Here is a 17467-nt window from a genome sequence, read left to right as displayed (position 1 = left end):
AAAATGCGCCTCCTTGGGCTGGGGTGATCGGGCTGCTTTGGGCTGAGGGACCCAGCAAAGTCCACTTTTGACCCAGTTGGAGACAAGGGAGATTGCAAAAGCGGGGGGCGGAGGGAGAGAGGACCCGGGCGGGAGACTGTGGCCTGCCCCGAGCCTTGGTGTCTCCCCCCCCCCCGAAGAAGGCTGCATGTGGGTGTCAGATTCGCCAACAGACGGTGCGCCTGGCCCGAGCCCTTCGCTTCCCCCCAAACTTGCTAGGCCAGCCCTCTGCCAACAGGAGGCTTCGCGCGGAGCTACGAGCCTCTGGCCGCCAGAGACTGATCAACGCGCTCCGAGTGGGGCGAATTGATCCTTCGGGGACGAATGAATTAAACCCACGCGGTTCCTCCTCGGGAGGAAGTGGGTTGGAAACAATAGATAGTGACTCGCGCGTGTTTCTTTGGACTTGCCTTACCTCGCGCTCCCGGATAGTCTTCTTCCGTGTCGCTGGAAAGTTTTGGGATCCCTTTCGGAGACACGCAGCTGTGGTGACAGTTGGAGGTGACAGGCGCTTCTCTCCGACGGGAGGCGGACAGGGGGAATTAAAATATAAATAAAGGGAATCGGCAGGAGGGTATTCCTCCTCCGCCCCTTCCTGCAACATTTTTGCTCTTGGCGCTCTTTGGGGTTCATGGTTCTTTGGTGGGTGGGTGGGTGAATGAGGATGGCTTTTACGGTACCAATTGGGTTGCTTTCCCCCCAGATGCAAACTACCAAGTACGGATGTGAGGGAGAAAGAAGTATATTTAGTGTAAAACAAACAAAACAAACAAAACAAACAAAACAAACAAACAAAAAACCAGAACTGTGCATGATATCGCTGCTGGGTCCTAAATTTACGGGTGTAAATTTGAAGTAGGAGGAAGGTGGTTGCAGAAGTGCCAAAGTCTGTACAGTACTGTACTTGCCGGGAACTAGGGAATTGTTCCCGAACAAGAAAACATTCCTATCCTGAATAGATACCTGGGCTCCACAAATTTTACTGGACTCAATAATACATGCAGTACCCTGTTTGTTCTCTAGTAATATAGACAAATTCTATGCAGATTTACTCCGTGGATTTCAGTGGGACAAAATTCCAAGTAGTAGGGTTCCAGTCTCTAGGACTGAATTAAGGACGTCTGGCTGAGAGCAATTATCCTGAGAATGCCTTAATCAGCGCAATACTTTGCATATTTTCTTGGAAGTAAATTCCATCCACAGGGTTTAATGGTACTTGCTTCCAGGAAAACTTGTGTAGTTCTGCTGTCTTGGTCTGGAACTCATCCCTTCATAATGCTGATAGTGTAGGATAAAAACCAGAAGAGAGCTGCAGTTGAACTGATTTGCCTGCATCATTTTTGGGGTTTTTTTATTCAGATTTACAGATGTGAAAAATGCAAAATAGAGCTGAAATCCTATGCATACTTATTCAGGAGTGAATCTGCTTGAGCCCAATGGTTCTCAGTATCAATGCCCCTTAATAAAAACAGTCTCATGGAAAAAGCAATGGAGTTCAGATTATTTACTTTCTAGTAAATGACTTATATTTGTTTTGCCATCAGATTTATGTCTGTTGCTAATTTTAACAGCTGATATTTTTAAACATCCCATTTTTACTGCTTACTCACTGTTTGTCAATTCATGTTTTAAATATCACGGTTGTGCTTCCTTTTTATTTGTGTTTTAGTGAGTTGTGCATGGGTTATAGGATGTAGGTACCCCGATTCCAATATTATGAGTAAGGAGATATATTGTGGTGCAAGACCGATGGTCTGTTGAAGGAGGAGTAAGGGTTAGATATTTAAGAGCTTTCCCCTTATTTGTTCTGTTTCCCTCCCAAAGAAACCCAGATTGTGTTGTCAACAAACCTTTATGCCTGGTGCTGTTGTTCTTGAATGCCACCCAGGACCTGAGCCTGGATGAGGCTGTTGATCTTGCTGGAAATTGGAGACCTCTCTCTTTTGTCTAGGATAGTCAACAGGGCACTCTTCAGATGCTATTGGAACCCAACTGTCATCAGCCCCAACCAGCATCGCCAATGATCAGGGTTGCAGATTATATATATATATGATATCACTCATCTGACTGGGTTGCGCCAGGGACTCTGGGATGCTTCCAACATCAGGAGGGCACCACATTGACTGCCATTGCCATAGTCTATTTTTGATACCATCTCACCTAGCTGGACAGAATGACAGTTTTTAGGGACCCTTTTTGGTGTATCATCTATCCTGCTGCCCAACAGTATCCCTGCCACAGGTGATGGAAATGGCCTTGGGGAATTTCAACATCCATGTCAGGGTCCTCCTGATAGACATAACTCAGGACTTCATTGTCATCAAGACAACCATGGGGTTGTTACAAGTCATCTGGGCCCTTTCACATGTAGTAGGGCACACACTCAGTGGTTGTGATCAGTTGTATAGTGTGTGTGTGTGTGTGTGTGTGCGCGCGCGCACACACACACACACACACACACATTTTTAACTATTTCCTTGTCATGGTTATCTGGTAACACTGGAATGGGGAACATTGGGCCTTCCAGATGTTGTTAGAATCAGGGACATCTTGAGGGCTGTAGGTCACTCCCCTCCCCAGTAATTTTTAGGCTATTGGTGACCTTAATGTTTTGGGAGCTGAAGGACTTGTTCAGGTTACCTTTGGCATCTGATGGATCCAATGGTTTTCAAACTACCCTGGGAGATTTTCTTGCTGACATGGCTTGCATTTTTGCTGATACCCTGGTCAGTCTCTGGAATTTGGAGTTAATCTGGGTAATCAACCCAGGCTTTCCTAGGTGTTCTGTCCTACTGGTTAGAATCATATCAGCTCCCTTGTTTTCCAGGGAGCTTGGGAATCAGCTGGCGGATTAACTGGGCTACAGATGGAGTAAAAGCTCATAACAAGGCTGATGAAACACTGGCTAGAACCATTTGAAGGCCTACTTGGTGGTAAAGGTAGTGTGGAAAAAGAAATACTTTTCTGTTCTCTGCTAATATTGCACCTGTGCTGCCTTAGCCTAGTGGAGCTTTTCTAAATTATACGACATTTTCTCCATCTCGACCCTCGGGCAGATTATCTTCAAAAAACAATTGCAGCACCCTTGGTAGACATTTTTCAGATAAAATAATTTGCTTATGCCCCATCTCCAGTTATTCGGTTACAGGAATAAGCCTATAGATCTAGCTGGTTAGTATCGTATGGACAAATTTATGTTATGGATGTACAAGGCATGCTTGAAGAGGTACTGGCTCTCACCTATCTCCCTATCTATTGCCCAATATGGCTTACAAAAAGTAGTTGAGAGGAAGCAGGTGGGGGGTCTGGGAGGTACCTTTGGAGGTTGGAGCAAGTTTTTCTCACTTCGTTGAGTGGGATGGTCATGGAGTTATTTCTGGAGAGCCCCTCCAGCTTCACTTTTTTTGAGCAATTAAGGTCTTAGTCCAATACTTTTATCTGATACTTCCCCACCTTCTGAGGCTAGGTGGATGGTTAATGTAGAGAGGTGCCAGAGTTATGGAACATTCTTCTTTTTCAACTCATTGACTTGTCAATTTTAATCTGCTACTTTACTTGTTTCTTTAGAAGTGTTTTTACTATTTTATTTTTATGTGATTTGTTTGTTTTATTTCTATGTGGTTTTCTTGGGTGCCTTAAGGGAAGTGTGAAATTCAGAATACAAATAATGGACTGCAACATAATACTCCAATTCCAAACACATTTCTTTAGTATTAAGTTCCAATGAATTTTGTGGAATGTACTGCCCACCGAGTATGCTTAGAGAGCACAGCTTGAGGCTCTAGTCATAAACAAGGGGTTTACTTGTGTTTAAATGTATAATCTCTAGTTAAATTGTGGTAAGACTAAATCATGTGTGAAAATATTTGGATGATCTGATGAACAACTATGCTACCTCACTGACACTGGGATCTTGCACTTGACTTTAAAAGTAGCCTAGTGAACAGTAATGCAATCTTAATGGGGTGAAGTGCAGGCAAACAGTTCATACAGTGGTTTTTTTTTAAAAAAAAAAACAACACCCAACCTGAAATCCTTTGTAGTTGAAGCTGCAGGTTGCACAATCTAGTTCTGTCCCATTGCATAGAGGTCAGTGGGACAAAATGGTTAAGCACATGTACTTCAAATAAGTGACTTGCGTTTTACTTTTGTCATTAGTTCAATTCAGAAGTAGGAGCACACACTATTCTTTGCCAGCCAACTTAGCAACCAGAATTTCAGATTTATGGATTGAAAGGTTGATTGATTTAGCTTATATACTCCTTCATATTTCAACAGAAACCTCTAAAGTGGTTTACATATCCCAACAACAACAAAAAAAACAAATATAAAATATAATACTAATTCCACATTCATAATTCCACATACTACTACTCCCACATTTCAAGTAACACAATTAAGTAACGATAAATATCTCAAACAATGTACATAGTACATAGTACATAGTAAAATAAAGACGAACTGCAATCACACTCTCCTTACACTCACCATATCACTCTAGGCACACAATTCTCACTTCATTTTTTTAAAAAAAAGATAACTAACCAATAAGCAGGTGCAGAAAAACAATTCAATCAAATAAGAGCAATGCAACAACAACAACCCTCCATCCCGAAACCACTAATTTCCACCCAGTTCTTGGAATTAACTAGTTTATTTGAACAAAGTTCACTACATTCTTCAAACATCTCTGAACTACACTTGAAAGTAGTTCCAATAATTGCTGGGTGAATGAAAGGTTCATTTTGGTGTAAGATTATGAACAATTCATATTTGTTCCCTCCCTCCAATCCTAGATTTCATTTAAAACAAAAAGTAAGCCAATCAGACATATATTAAAAAGTTAGTAAACTGTGGAAGAAATGTTCTAAGGCTTATTAGGTTGATATGGAGGTGCTGCTGTTGCTAAGGATGCTTAGCGACTTAATCACCATAGTTAAGCAACCAACAGGAAGGAACATGAGGCATTTCCTGTATTTTCCTTGCTGAAGAATTTTGCTGTCCTCCAATACTGGCAGCTTTCAGCACAAAGTACAGGTACCAAGTGCATGATGCCTTGTGCCATTAACAGCTGTGCGGCAAGCAAAAATTAAACAGGGTAAGCCTTTTCTGGCATGGAGATACAATTTTAGGGGAAGCATCACCTGTTAATATTCCGTCTGTCAAACATTTTATTATATGATTATGGTCCCAATTTACTTTTAGAACCTTTACTTCATCACAGCAGATTGTAACATTCTGAATGTGAAAGACAAACTTTTTATGAACTAAAAAGTTAATCTGGATAAACTTGAACTGAACTACAGTGGTGCCCCGCAAGACGAATGCCTCGCAAGACGAAAAACCCGCTAGACGAAAGGGTTTTCCGTTTTTCGATGTGCTTTGCAAGACGAATTTCCCTATGGGCTTGCTTCGCAAGATGAAAACGTCTTGCGAGTCTTGTGATTTTTTTCGCTCCCCCCCCTTTTTCTAAGCCGCTAATAGCCTTTTAGCCACTAAGCCGCTAAACCGCTAATAGCGCTAATCCGCTAATCCGCTAATAGGGTTGCTTCGCAAGACGAAAAAACCGCTAGACGAAGAGACTTGCGGAACGGATTATTTTCGTCTTGCGAGGCACCACTGTACCATATTTTTCAGTGTATAAGACTAGGGGGTTTTTAGGTTTAAAATTGGGGCTCATCTTATACATGGGTAGTGCTGAGGGGTGTTTTCTTAATTTGGAGTCCCCAAAAATAGGGGGCATCTTATACATGGGAGTGTCTTATATACGGAAAAATACAGTAGTTCATTTTGTAGAAGAACAAACTTAATCTGGAACCAGCTCCTTTTAGACAGGATGAACTTGGCTCAAACTGCTTCCTTTTTGGAGTGATCTTTCCAAGCACCGTTTCCACCCAGTTTCTCAACAAGGAAATGCCCCTCTTTTCACCTAGGGAGTTAAGGACCTTCCCCATAAACAGACTCTCTCCCCGCAGGGAGTCTGGCACAGCCACTAGCACACCTAATGCTTACCACCTTGCAGGGGGCATCCCTGTCAGATAAATATAAAAACAAACTCCCTTCAAGAATAATAATGCTCCAAGAACAACACAGAAGAGGGTAGTGCCCTTGCTCTTATGACAACCCCAAAGTGAAAACCCAAAAGGGATCATCCCCTTTGGTGTCACCCTTTTGGATCTAACCCCTGCCCACTAGGGTTGCTCAACCACATTATGGTGTCTTGCTTTTTTAAATCTATGTGCATCAAATGCATAGGCATAGCCAGAGGGTGCAGGGGGGGGGCAGCTGTCCACCTAAATCAAGTAAATAAATAAAAATACTTAACTAACCAACCAACCAACCAACCAGGTCGCAGATAGCTCAGTTCTGCCCCCCCCAAACCAAAGTCCTGTCCCCTAACATAAATCCTGGAGCAAATGATGATCAGTTGCTTAAAATCTTGTCGACCACTGTCACACCTTCAAGAGAGTATTAATAAATGAAATATTTTTAATTAAAAAAACGCTGAACTAAAGTTTTAAAAAACAGCAACATTAGAAATCAATATATTCTACAACAAAAGCCTTTCAAGTAAGTGTTATGGCACTTTGAACACAGTCAAACTTATATCTGCCTCATCTGTTATCTTCTAGATGTCAGGTAAAGTCTGTGTGTTTCTATGGACTGCTGGTGGTCGATTTGTTTATAGTTTAGGCTGTTTGGTTCAATGTGTAGAGTTAATTTTACCACTTTTCTCATCATGGAATCGTAGTGAAAGGAAAAAAGTACCTAGTGGAATCTTCCCCTCTATGCAGCTTCATGCATTGTCCTCAATCCATGTCATTTTGCTCAGTGTCGTATATAATGACGGGTAGGAAACCTGTGACCCTTAGAGTATTGGTGGGCCACAGCTGGTGATACTTAGGTACACTGACTTAATGTTTCTGAAAGGAAAGGTTGGCAAGCAGTCACTAGCGGAGGAAGAGGAGTGCGGGGGGAGCGCATGGCTCCCGGCAGCGTGATCCCGGTAGGGTGCCATTGCGGCTGCCCCCCGCCCTCACTGGGCACCACACCCCTGCAGACGGCGTGCCCCGCCCCCGCCTGCTCTCCGCCACTGCAAGCAGTTGGTAAATCTGGAAAACATCCAGCTACAACCAGTATGCAGATTGAGTGTGCTGCTTCCCAATACATCTGTCATTGTAGTTCCATGAATAAATCTCAACTGAGTTTAGCTATAGAAAGTGTTGTGTGAAAACTGTAACAATGTAATTGTTGGCATGTTTATTCAAGTGTAAGTCCCACTGACTTCAGTGAATAAAAGTCCTCTGGGTTACAGCAGAGACCCTACAATGAGACCCTATATTTTCCTTTCAATGTTTTCTTTAGAAACATTTATATAAGCAATGCTAGACTATAGCTTTAAATGTCAAACAATATTGTAACTTTTAAAAACCCCAAACTAGGAGTGCCATTTCGAATCCCCGTGATGGGGTGAGCTCCCGTTGCTTGGTCCCTGCTCCTGCCAACCTAGCAGTTTGAAAGCACGTCAAAGTGCAAGTAGATAAATAGGTACTGCTCCGGCGGGAAGGTCAACGGCGTTTCTGTGCGCTGCTCTGGTTCACCAGAAGCAGCTTAGTCCTGCTGGCCACATGACCCGGAAGCTGTACGCCGGCTCCCTCGGCCAATAAAGCAAGATGAGCGCCGCAACCCCAGAGTCGGTCGCGACTGGACCTAATGGTCAGGGGTCCGTTTACCTTAAATCAAAGATTCTGAGGGAAATAGAACATACTTTCTATTTTCTTCCTTTTAGCCTACCTAAACAAGCCATTGCCTTAAAAAAAGACAGAAAGAGTGGGCAGAGTACTGTTGCACCCAAGCCCTGCTTTCAGACTTCCCACAGGCATCTTGCTAGCTACTGTGAAGATGCTGGACCGGGTGGGCCATTGGCTTGATTCAGTAGGCTTCCCTTTTGTTCTCAAGTAGAAAGGAGAGTGCAGTCAGATGGTGTTATCATATTTGCCGAGTCCATGCTTTTGCTTATTCAGGGATCCTTCCCTTCTGAACCTTTGGAACCACTTCTAGATGTTGGTGAAAAGAGGCAACAGACTCTGCTCCCTACATGATGTGCATACTTCAAAGCTTCTGCAAGAAGGGCTTGCCCATTCCTGGCCCACTACTCTTCTCCCTCACTGCCCTAACTAGGGCTCCCTCTCCCTCCCCTTGAGGAGCTTCTTCCATGAGGTAGAGATTAGAGGGCTGCCTGTCCTAGAGTGTGCCTTGGTGCGAAGGCAGCATTACGTTAAGCCAGGCATCCCCAAACTCGTCCCTCCAGACTCCCATGATCCCTAGCTAACAGGACCAGTGGTCAGGGATGATGGGAATTGTAGTCCCAAAACATCTGGAGGGCCGAGTTTGCCTATGCCTGTGCTAAGCCCTGCACCGCAATGATCCCCCCCCCATTTTGACTGGCTGAAATGAACTAGGAACAGCACAGCTCCATAATACAGCATGATTTAATTGAACGTCTCTACTTTTTGCCTGGTTACCAGGCATTGTAGTGCCTGATTAATTGGGGCCATTAAAAACAAACCAACCATCTGTTGAAGATTAAAAATAAAGAAGGGGGTCATAGCTTCATCTTAAAGCACTTGCCTTTAAAGGTACCAGATTCAATTCCCAGTCTCTCCTGGTAGGGGAGAGAAAGATCCTTGTTTAAAACCCTGGAGCTGCACCCAGCCAATGTAGACAATCCTGAGCTACGTGGACGAATGATCTGACTTGGTATAAATCAGTTGCCTAGGTAATACCAACCAAATGTTGTTGGCCCCAGTCAAAATGCATACTAAAAACGTCCACAGTGTTGTTGTTTTTTAACTTGGGTAGCTGTTGTCTCTCTCCATCACAACAAGCATCAGGGATCAACATTGCTGGAGACCTGCCAAGGCCTGTGTCTCAACAGAGAACCCCTTGACCCTCAATTGCTCTCACAGCCTGTTTATCTGTGCTCTGTAAGTGAGGGAGCCATGACAGCAGCAGCAGCAGCAGGAGGAGGAGGAGGAGCTTCTGCCTACATTATCCTCTTCCTTTGGACTGCTCTGCATATTGGACCCAAAAGAAGAGTCCAAGAGAATAGGCAATGGAGATAGAGGCAAGGTGGGTCCATTCAAGGTGGCGGGAAATAATGGGTCCTGCCTGGGGATAGCCCCCACAAGCTGGAATTGGCACTGCTCCCCTTGTTACATGCTATAGTTATCCCCTAAAGCCCTTTAGCTTAAGTAGAGATGGGATCTTGCTTTCTCCATTTCTCCATTTTTTTTTTCTGTTGTCATTCCCACTGAGTTCCCTAGTTAATGTTTTTAGGACTGTGCCCTTGACTGTCTGTTTACAGCTTTACGAGATACTTGTACCAACTGTTGGGGCTGCATGAGTAGTATGGCATGTAACTTTTCCCCATTGGAGACGATGTACTAGCTAGATTGCAAAATGATGCTATCAATCAGTCCCTCTAATAACAAACTCGAGTGTTGACTGCTGATGGAAGTGGAGCCAAAACAGGGAAACTGGGAAATAAGAAGGGTGATATCAATATGTCTAGGGGAACTACAGGGTTTGCAGAACCACAAAAATGGTTTTAGGGACCCCCAAAACCTAAGATGAGAACTGCAACTGAAAGGGAAAAGCCCATTGAGTACTGAGCAGACTTAATGGCCACAGATGGTTCAGTGTTGTAACAGTGGAAAAGAGAAAAGAAAGAATAAAAATATAAAATGAAGGGAGGGGGCATGGAATGGTCTCCTGGAAGAAGCCATGGCTAGCTGGAACCCCAATAAGGACTACTCCTGCTAGGGGACAAGTAGGCATTGCAATATTTGGTTGCAGATCTCACATAGGTATAAATTTAAAGCACAGTAGTGAAAGAAGGCATCTTTCCAACTCTGGAATGGGTTTGCTTCAGTGCCATGAAGATTGCATGCTACTCCAGTTGTGGAGCGAACTGTGTACTCACCTGGTGATAATTCGTTGAGTCTTTCATTTCTTTGATATGCATTGTACATCCATTTGATCTTTTTTTAAAAAAAAATCACCCCAAATTCTTTCACATTAAGTGATCAGTCCACTGCTGTGAAATAATTCCCTCCCACCACCCCCGCCTGAGACTGATAGTGGAGAAAGCTGTTACAAAAGTCATTTTGATGGCTGGTTATTCTAGCTGCATACACTTTGAATAGAACGTTTTGTGTCTTGGAACAGAATCCAGCTGTCTGTCTACTTGGCACAGCTTGTGACCAGGAACACATTCTACCAGTTCTTTGAAAACCAGAACATTGGTTTCTGAGTGCAATTCAGGAATTTTGTTTCAGTTTCCCCTCCCCACCCTACCCGAAAGTTCTCTTGTGATTGATCGTGACTCTTTAACAATTCCCCACCCCCCACCCCCAATGTTAAGGACAACCGAGAGAGCTGATTGAAATAGCATTATCTGGCTTGGGCTTTGTTTTGCTTTTGAGTCTGGAATCTGTTTAATCTATGCGACACAGCAACAAAAGGCAGGCTTTGCTGAAATTTAGTACAATACTTTGCATTTAATACATAATCTACATAGAGCAATTGGGATCTAAGAAATTTTAAATAAAGGTTATCCCAAGGGTCTCTTCCCTTCTGCAGGTGGAATCACCTGGAAAAAAACACCTCTAATACAGATCTTAATGTATTCTTACCCACTCTTATTCTTCTTCCTGGTGAACCTTTGCAAGCTAGAAGACAAGAGCAGCCTGCCTGTAAAGGTTTCCTTGTTTATTTAATTTGTCACCTCACCCCCATCCTGAAGAGATCCAAATTCACAGATGGCTCCTGTCTCCCTTACAAACACTGTCTTGCACACTAGCTGATAAGTCTGTGTTCATAACCTCAGTGTGATTCGCAACTAGCTGTAGTGTTGCTACTGCCACTGATGCCAAATGGGGATAAGGGGAGGGGGCCGACTCTGGGAATAAAGGTAAGGGGTGAAAGGATAAAGCAACTTGCGAGCCAGCTGTTCTCCTGGAATGTCTAGCGAATGCTATTTACAACTTGCCTCAGGGTGATGATGGGGCTACACAATGAACTTAATTTCTGAGTTTGGAATAAATATTTCATTCATGTAAAAGGATAGGCACTCAATCTTCACAGGGGGTTAAGGAGACCCTTGAGGATGTGGAAGAGTTACTGGGGAGGAGGTCATGCATTGCTGGGATTCTGGTACCTCTGGTGGTTTGGGGTTTGGAGGGGTCAAAGACCTGCTATTATTTCTGTAGCAGAGTCCTGTCTCCAGCATTCTAGAGCTGCCTAATTAACATGAAAGGGGAGCTTTTTAGCCACAGTATGCTCCAAAGATTGTAAGAAAAATTAAAACACAAGGCACTTGAGTTTCAAGAGAATAGCATGAAGGCAGCAGTGTATCTAGGGGTTGGCTAGGTTGGCCCCTGCCAAGGGTGCAAGCCCAGGAGGGTGCAAAAATCTCACCTCTCCACTCTGGCTCAGAGTTGCTTTGAGCCTGCCCACTCACCCGGGCAGAAGGCTCAATGGAGGAGGAGGAGGAGGGGAAGGAGAGGCGGAGCAGAGCAGAGGCGATCCCGATGGCTGCAGAGGAAAAGTGCCATAGCACAAACTTTTGGAATTTCTGGTCCGTGGTCTCTCCAAGCTTTGGAGGAGCCAATGCAGCTCCTTGCCAAGGGTGCAAGGGATCCTAGGCATGCTTCTGCTTGCGGGTTCTGTTATGTACAATGGAACTTCATGGAAAACACAACTTAAGTCACTCTGAAATATGTTGTTGGAGCACTCCAAGGAATTTGCTCTTTTATGTGCACAGAAAATAGTAGATATTGCTGAAAGGCAACATTGATCACAGTGATGCATCCCTAATTGTTATTGTATAATTATCAGATGATTGTATAATCTTAGAATGGGTGTGACAGTCATGAAGGGACCCTGAACTTTGCATTTGCCTCTACACTACTGTCTGCAACACTCCTGTTGGGATGGAAACTCCCACCCACAGCTCCACTTTATCAGAAGATGGTAAGAAGCAGCTGTCCTCCTGATTCATGTGTAGTGAAGTGGTCCTGTTACCCAGTCTGATTCATGTGTAGTGAAGTGGTCCTGTTACCCAGTCTTCTGCTCAGGGAGTAGCATATAACAAATACCATCTATATAAAAGAAAATGCTAACTTAAAACCATGCAATCTAAAAGCAGCATTGTAGATAAAAATAGCAGCAGAAATTTTTATTTTATTTATTATGTGCACCTTCACTTGATGGTCCCAGGGCAGAGAATACATACATGTACTAAACCCAAAAATTCACAAAATAAAACTAAACAGAATGCATGCACATCATTAGTCAATATTTGCCACACCCGCCCAACACCTTTTGGTACTAATAGCCCCTTGTGATGAGGAACAAATGTGGCTTTAATGCTGTGGTCCTAGGAGCTGTTTTGTGACGCTATTATTGTGTAAGTTTGGTCACTGAAACTCCCCTTTCTGTCTTTCTTTCTGTTGGTACCTGCTGGCAGGGAGCTAGTAGAAAACAAGATACCTACCACTACCTATGTATGAAGGTCCCCACTGCATATATCATCAGTAGGCATGCATGAAAGGATTGGAAAGGAAAAGAAGAATTATTATTTTAAGGGATCTCATACTCCCGCCCCCTTCATTTGCCCGAATAGAAGCCACACCTTTAAAATTCAAGGGGGGGGGGAAGAAAAAAAGACAATACCTGAATATAAGCCATTCCCTTAAAATTCCACAGGCACTCATACCCATTCTGTTTTACCGTGTGTCTGTTTCAGCAGCGATATCATAAAAGCCAGTTTTTGTAAGGTTGCGAATTTAAGCCACACTTTAACTTTTCACGGTTGGAATTTGGAAAAAAAGTGAGGCTTACGGTATATTTGGGCCAATACGGTAAGTTTCACCCTCATTTCCTGGTTCTGAGACTAGCAGCTGCTTTGGCACTCAGCTTTTTATTGTTGGGCGCAGTCACATCAACCTTTTGATGGCTTCAGGAGTGGGCATAGCTGTGATGTTGCCTTTTGTGCCCTGTATTCTGCCATCAGACTGAGATCTGGTATCCATTATATTCCTTGCAAAGAGAAAGGTGCACGTTGTATTCCTCACATAAAGAAAAGCTGCAATCTCTAAAATGTAGACGGCTTTGATAAAGAGGTTGGTCCCTCCACCACAACCGGTCACCACCAAGATCATCCAGCAGTTTCATGGAGATCTTCTTGATTATTAGTGTTAATCTAAGTGCTTGCTTAGATTACAGCCATGAGAGGCAAAGCCTGGGACCAATTTAAAGTGTTCTCTCTCTTTTTCCAATAGAGACCCTTTTTAAACAACAGCTGTGTGATTAAAAAAAATTATGACGGACATAGGTACCGTAATTTTGTATTTATCTTTTTGTAAATTGCTTTGAGGTTGTTGTTGTTTTTTACAACCAAGCGGTATATAAATACATGTCAGTAAAGGGCTTAATAACTTGAACAAGGCATTTGTGAGAAGCATAGCCCAAAGTTAGGAAATAACTTTGACTCACTTTTATGGATAAATCTGCACCTATTGAATATCTGCCTGTTCCACATGTGTTAAAATCACAGTGGCTCCACCAGGGAAGAAGCAGCAACCCCAGGGTGCATAGTAAGTAATAGCTGTTGCAACAGCTCAGTGTTAGGCCCTTGTTTAGAGTCAGGTTGAGCTCTGCCTTATATAAGGTGAGTTACTGTTATTTGCACCAGTATTATGCTTGCTAAAGAAAAATAATATCTAGTCTCATCTTAATTCATGCAAAAAACCCCAAAACCATAGATAACCATATCAAGTGACAGAAGTAACCCACAATACGGCAATATATTGGGACTGACCGAAATGTTTCAAAAACCTGAAAGCTATTTTGTTATGCTTTGGTTAGTCCCAGTGATTATGTTTCCCTGTTGTGAATTTTGCATTTATTCAGACTGGGCTACCCCTAAATTTTGTGCAACAGTACTGTAAGTTCTGTATATTCTAGAGATCTAGGGTTTGCCAGCTTTGCTGCTGGGCCTCTTCCTTTAACAGAAGCTAGGGTTGGGGAAGAAATCGAATACAATTCACATTTAAAGGTGAACCTACCTAATCTGCACTTTCTGAAAAAAATACGCAGTCTGAAACACAGGCATTCTTCTAAATTTGCACTTCTCTGAATTTTGCAATGCAGTTCTCCAGCCAAGTAAAGAATACAAAAATCCATATCCCTCAACATGGTGTCCTTCATGTGTTTTGTACTCCCATCAGTTCCAGCCAGCTAGGAAAACTGGGAGTTGAAGTCCATAACTTGAGGACACCAGATTGGGGGGGGCGATGACCTAGAGGACCTGGATGATAATTCCAGGTGTGAGTTGCACTGGAGGAAAAAAATGCAATACAGTACAGTGGTACCTCGGGTTACATACGCTTCAGGTTACATACGCTTCAGGTTACATACTTCGCTAACCCAGAAATAGTGCTTCAGGTTAAGAACTTTGCTTCAGGATGAGAACAGAAATCGTGCTCCAGCAGCGCAGTGCCAGCAGGAGGCCCCATTAGCTAAAGTGGTGCTTCAGGTTAAGAACAGTTTCAGGTTAAGAACGGACCTCTGGAACGAATTAAGTAGTTAACCCGAGGTACCACTGTATGTACGTTTCATCAGCACTCATCTATTTTATGTTTTCATTATTCTCATACTGAATTCCCTATTCTCTAGTACAGTGGTACCTCGGGTTACATACGCTTCAGGTTACAGACTCCGCTAACCCAGAAATAGTATCTTGGGTTAAGAACTGTGCTTCAGGATGAGAACAGAAATCACGCTGTGGCGCGGCAGCAGCAGGATGCCCCATTAGTTAAAGTGGTGCTTCAGGTTAAGAACAGTTTCAGGTTAAGAACGGACCTCCAGAACAAATTAAGTACGTAACCAGAGGTACCACTGTACTGAAAATATTCTAGTGTTTGACAATAGTAGTGGCCTCTTTTTATTACTGAAACAAAGCCTCTTTTTATTATCTGCATATGTTTCTTGAGAAGGAGGAGTCGGCTGCATAGTCGGGGCATGTTCTGCTTACTGCAGTCTCCACACAGATCTGCAGTTGTCTTTAAACCAAGATAGTTGCCAAATTGCTACGGGAGTGAAGGGATTTCCAGATGCTCCATACGCTCTCCTTCCACAGTTCTTGGTTCTGTGCGTGGTTAATTCTTATCTCCTTACTGTGAACTGCATCCAAAACATGAATATATGTTCAGTTTTACAAGCTGATTCTGAAGGTTCTTGTGTGGAGGCCAGCCTTTTTGATGTCAGCCGCACTTATCTCCAAGTAAGCATCCTTAAGACTGCAGCCTTAGCTGACTGTCTTGCTCCCTATCCTCAGTTCTGAGACTGACCTTCACCATTTCCGAGTGCAAATTGTGAATTCTGAGTAACTCTGTATAATGTCAGGAAAGAGAACAGCTGCTTATCAGGAGAATTGGATTACATGTGCGACATTGAAATAGGTGAGTGGGAGGTTGCCTCCAGCCATTAATGACATAAAAAAGAGCATATGGAGGGGAAATTGGTGTAGTTTGCTGATGAGATTTGGGGAAATATATATAAAGGACTTCTAATTCCCCATCCAAATTTTAACTGTTACAGTACAAATGGTAATGGTGGGTGAAATACTGCTGTGGCAATTAAATGACGACATCTAAGGACACATTGGATGGGATCCAAAGAGTCTTTATAACTGCAAGAATGCTTGTTTCGTTTATTTAGCATTTCTATACCATTTATCTGCAGTTTTCAAAGCAAAATCCAAGTGCTACTCAAAATATAAAAGTTGCAACAATAATTAAAAAAACCCACTTTCAACAAGCAATAAAACTTCACAAGTAAACTGAAAAACATTGTTTTTTAAGAGCAGGTGTTGATATTGAAAAGCACAGGTGATAAGGTCAAACCCTTGTTGTGCCACACAAGACAAAGACTAGTGGGGTGGAGCTGCCATCCTAAAGTGCTCTCTTTTGGTAGCAGTCCAGCAATTGGGAACAGATAGACTGCCAGACAGTGCCATATACTCCTGAAGAATTTGATGATCAATTTCATCAAAAGCCACTGGAAGGTCCAGAAGAGTGAACAGTTTCTTTCCCTCTGTTTCTGTCTCCATCTCTCTCTCTCTCTCTCTCTCTCTCTCTCTCTCTCTCTCTCTCTCTCACACACACACACACACACACCAGTTTGTGCATAGGGACAAAACAATGTGGCTTCTCACTTTAGCTCAGTTCCAAACCCTGACTGGACTGAGTCTAGAAAATCCACCTAATACGAAGATTACTTGTACTGTCTGCTTGATCATTTTCTTCAAGAGAGAGAGGCAAACTTGACCCTAGTTTATAGTTTTCAGCAGCAGGCAGATTGCTGCAGACAAACCTGTCTCAACAGGTTACTTTCCGTTGTTGAAATCAGTGGTTTTCAACCCTTTTTCGTTGAGGGAACCCATTTAACAGGAAAACAAGTAACTTGGTGAAAGAAATTTGGAGGTGGCATGACTTCTCAAGACACAGAGACAAAAAAGAATAAGTACCGATACATTGAATGAGAACAGCAGAACATTTTCTTTCTGTGGTTTAGGAGCAAAGTAGAAGAAACGTATAGAGCAAGTTTTGCATTATGAAGCTGTTAGGAACAAGCCATTTCCAAATGAAATAAGAAAATACACCGGTGATTTGGGTCATTAACTTGGAAATCCATGTAGGATGCCATATTTTGGATTTCCCAAAGACTGGCTACATGGTGCACAGGAAACCTTGAGTTGGCGAGGCTCATCTGACTGCAGCAGGAAACCAAGCCTTTAATGTTGTCGGCCTGGTCCTGGGGAATGCTGTGCCAGTAGAGATTCAGCAGTCGCTTCCTGTTTTGGCCTTTAAATGTCTGCAGAAAACATTTGTATGCCACCTAGCTTCTGCACTCAATTAAGGAATTACTGTAATGCCTAGCTGATCTCAGATTTTAAATTTTACATGCTTTCTATTGTATATGTGTATGGTTGTTGCAAACTGTTTATATATTTTTTAATTAAAAGCAGTATGCAAATATTTTTAATGAATGAATGAATGAATGAATAGACAGTTCCCTGCCTCATAGGCCAGAACGTGGGTTTGACAAGCTTGAATAATGAGCTTGTTGTGCCTTTTAGGAACAAAAAAGGAGGAAGAGAGTTGTAGCAAAAAAATATTCCTTGTGAGTGAGTAAGTGTTTTAAGAAAATAATATTTCTTAGGTTCAGATGTCTGTATCAGTTTGAGTGCAGTTTCTTTCCTTAATATGTATGCAATCAGGGCCATATCACAATTACAATACACATTTATAATTGTGGTTTGTGCTTATGGTTTTAACTCTTATTTGGGATCAGTTCAAAG

At 42.8% G+C, this 17467-nt stretch overlaps 1 protein-coding gene across 23 annotated transcripts in view; it reads left to right on the top strand.

Annotated features, from left to right (window-relative positions):
* The window catches only part of GREB1L (GREB1 like retinoic acid receptor coactivator), a 156798-nt gene that overhangs the window by 495 nt on the left and 138836 nt on the right, over positions 1–17467 (top strand). For 2 of the 23 annotated variants that reach the window (XM_083518158.1, XM_083518149.1), the window contains exon 2: positions 13386–13438. The exons of the other annotated variants lie outside the window; for them this stretch is intronic. The gene's annotated coding sequence lies outside the window, so the exon portion shown is untranslated. The remainder of the gene's footprint in view (positions 1–13385; positions 13439–17467) is intronic. 23 annotated transcript variants of the gene reach the window in all.

Source organism: Podarcis liolepis (genome assembly GCF_965112155.1).
Source record: "Podarcis liolepis genome assembly, chromosome: 8".
In the NCBI taxonomy this organism is placed as follows: Eukaryota; Metazoa; Chordata; class Lepidosauria; order Squamata; family Lacertidae; genus Podarcis; species Podarcis liolepis.
This window is presented reverse-complemented; position numbering and strand designations above follow the sequence as displayed.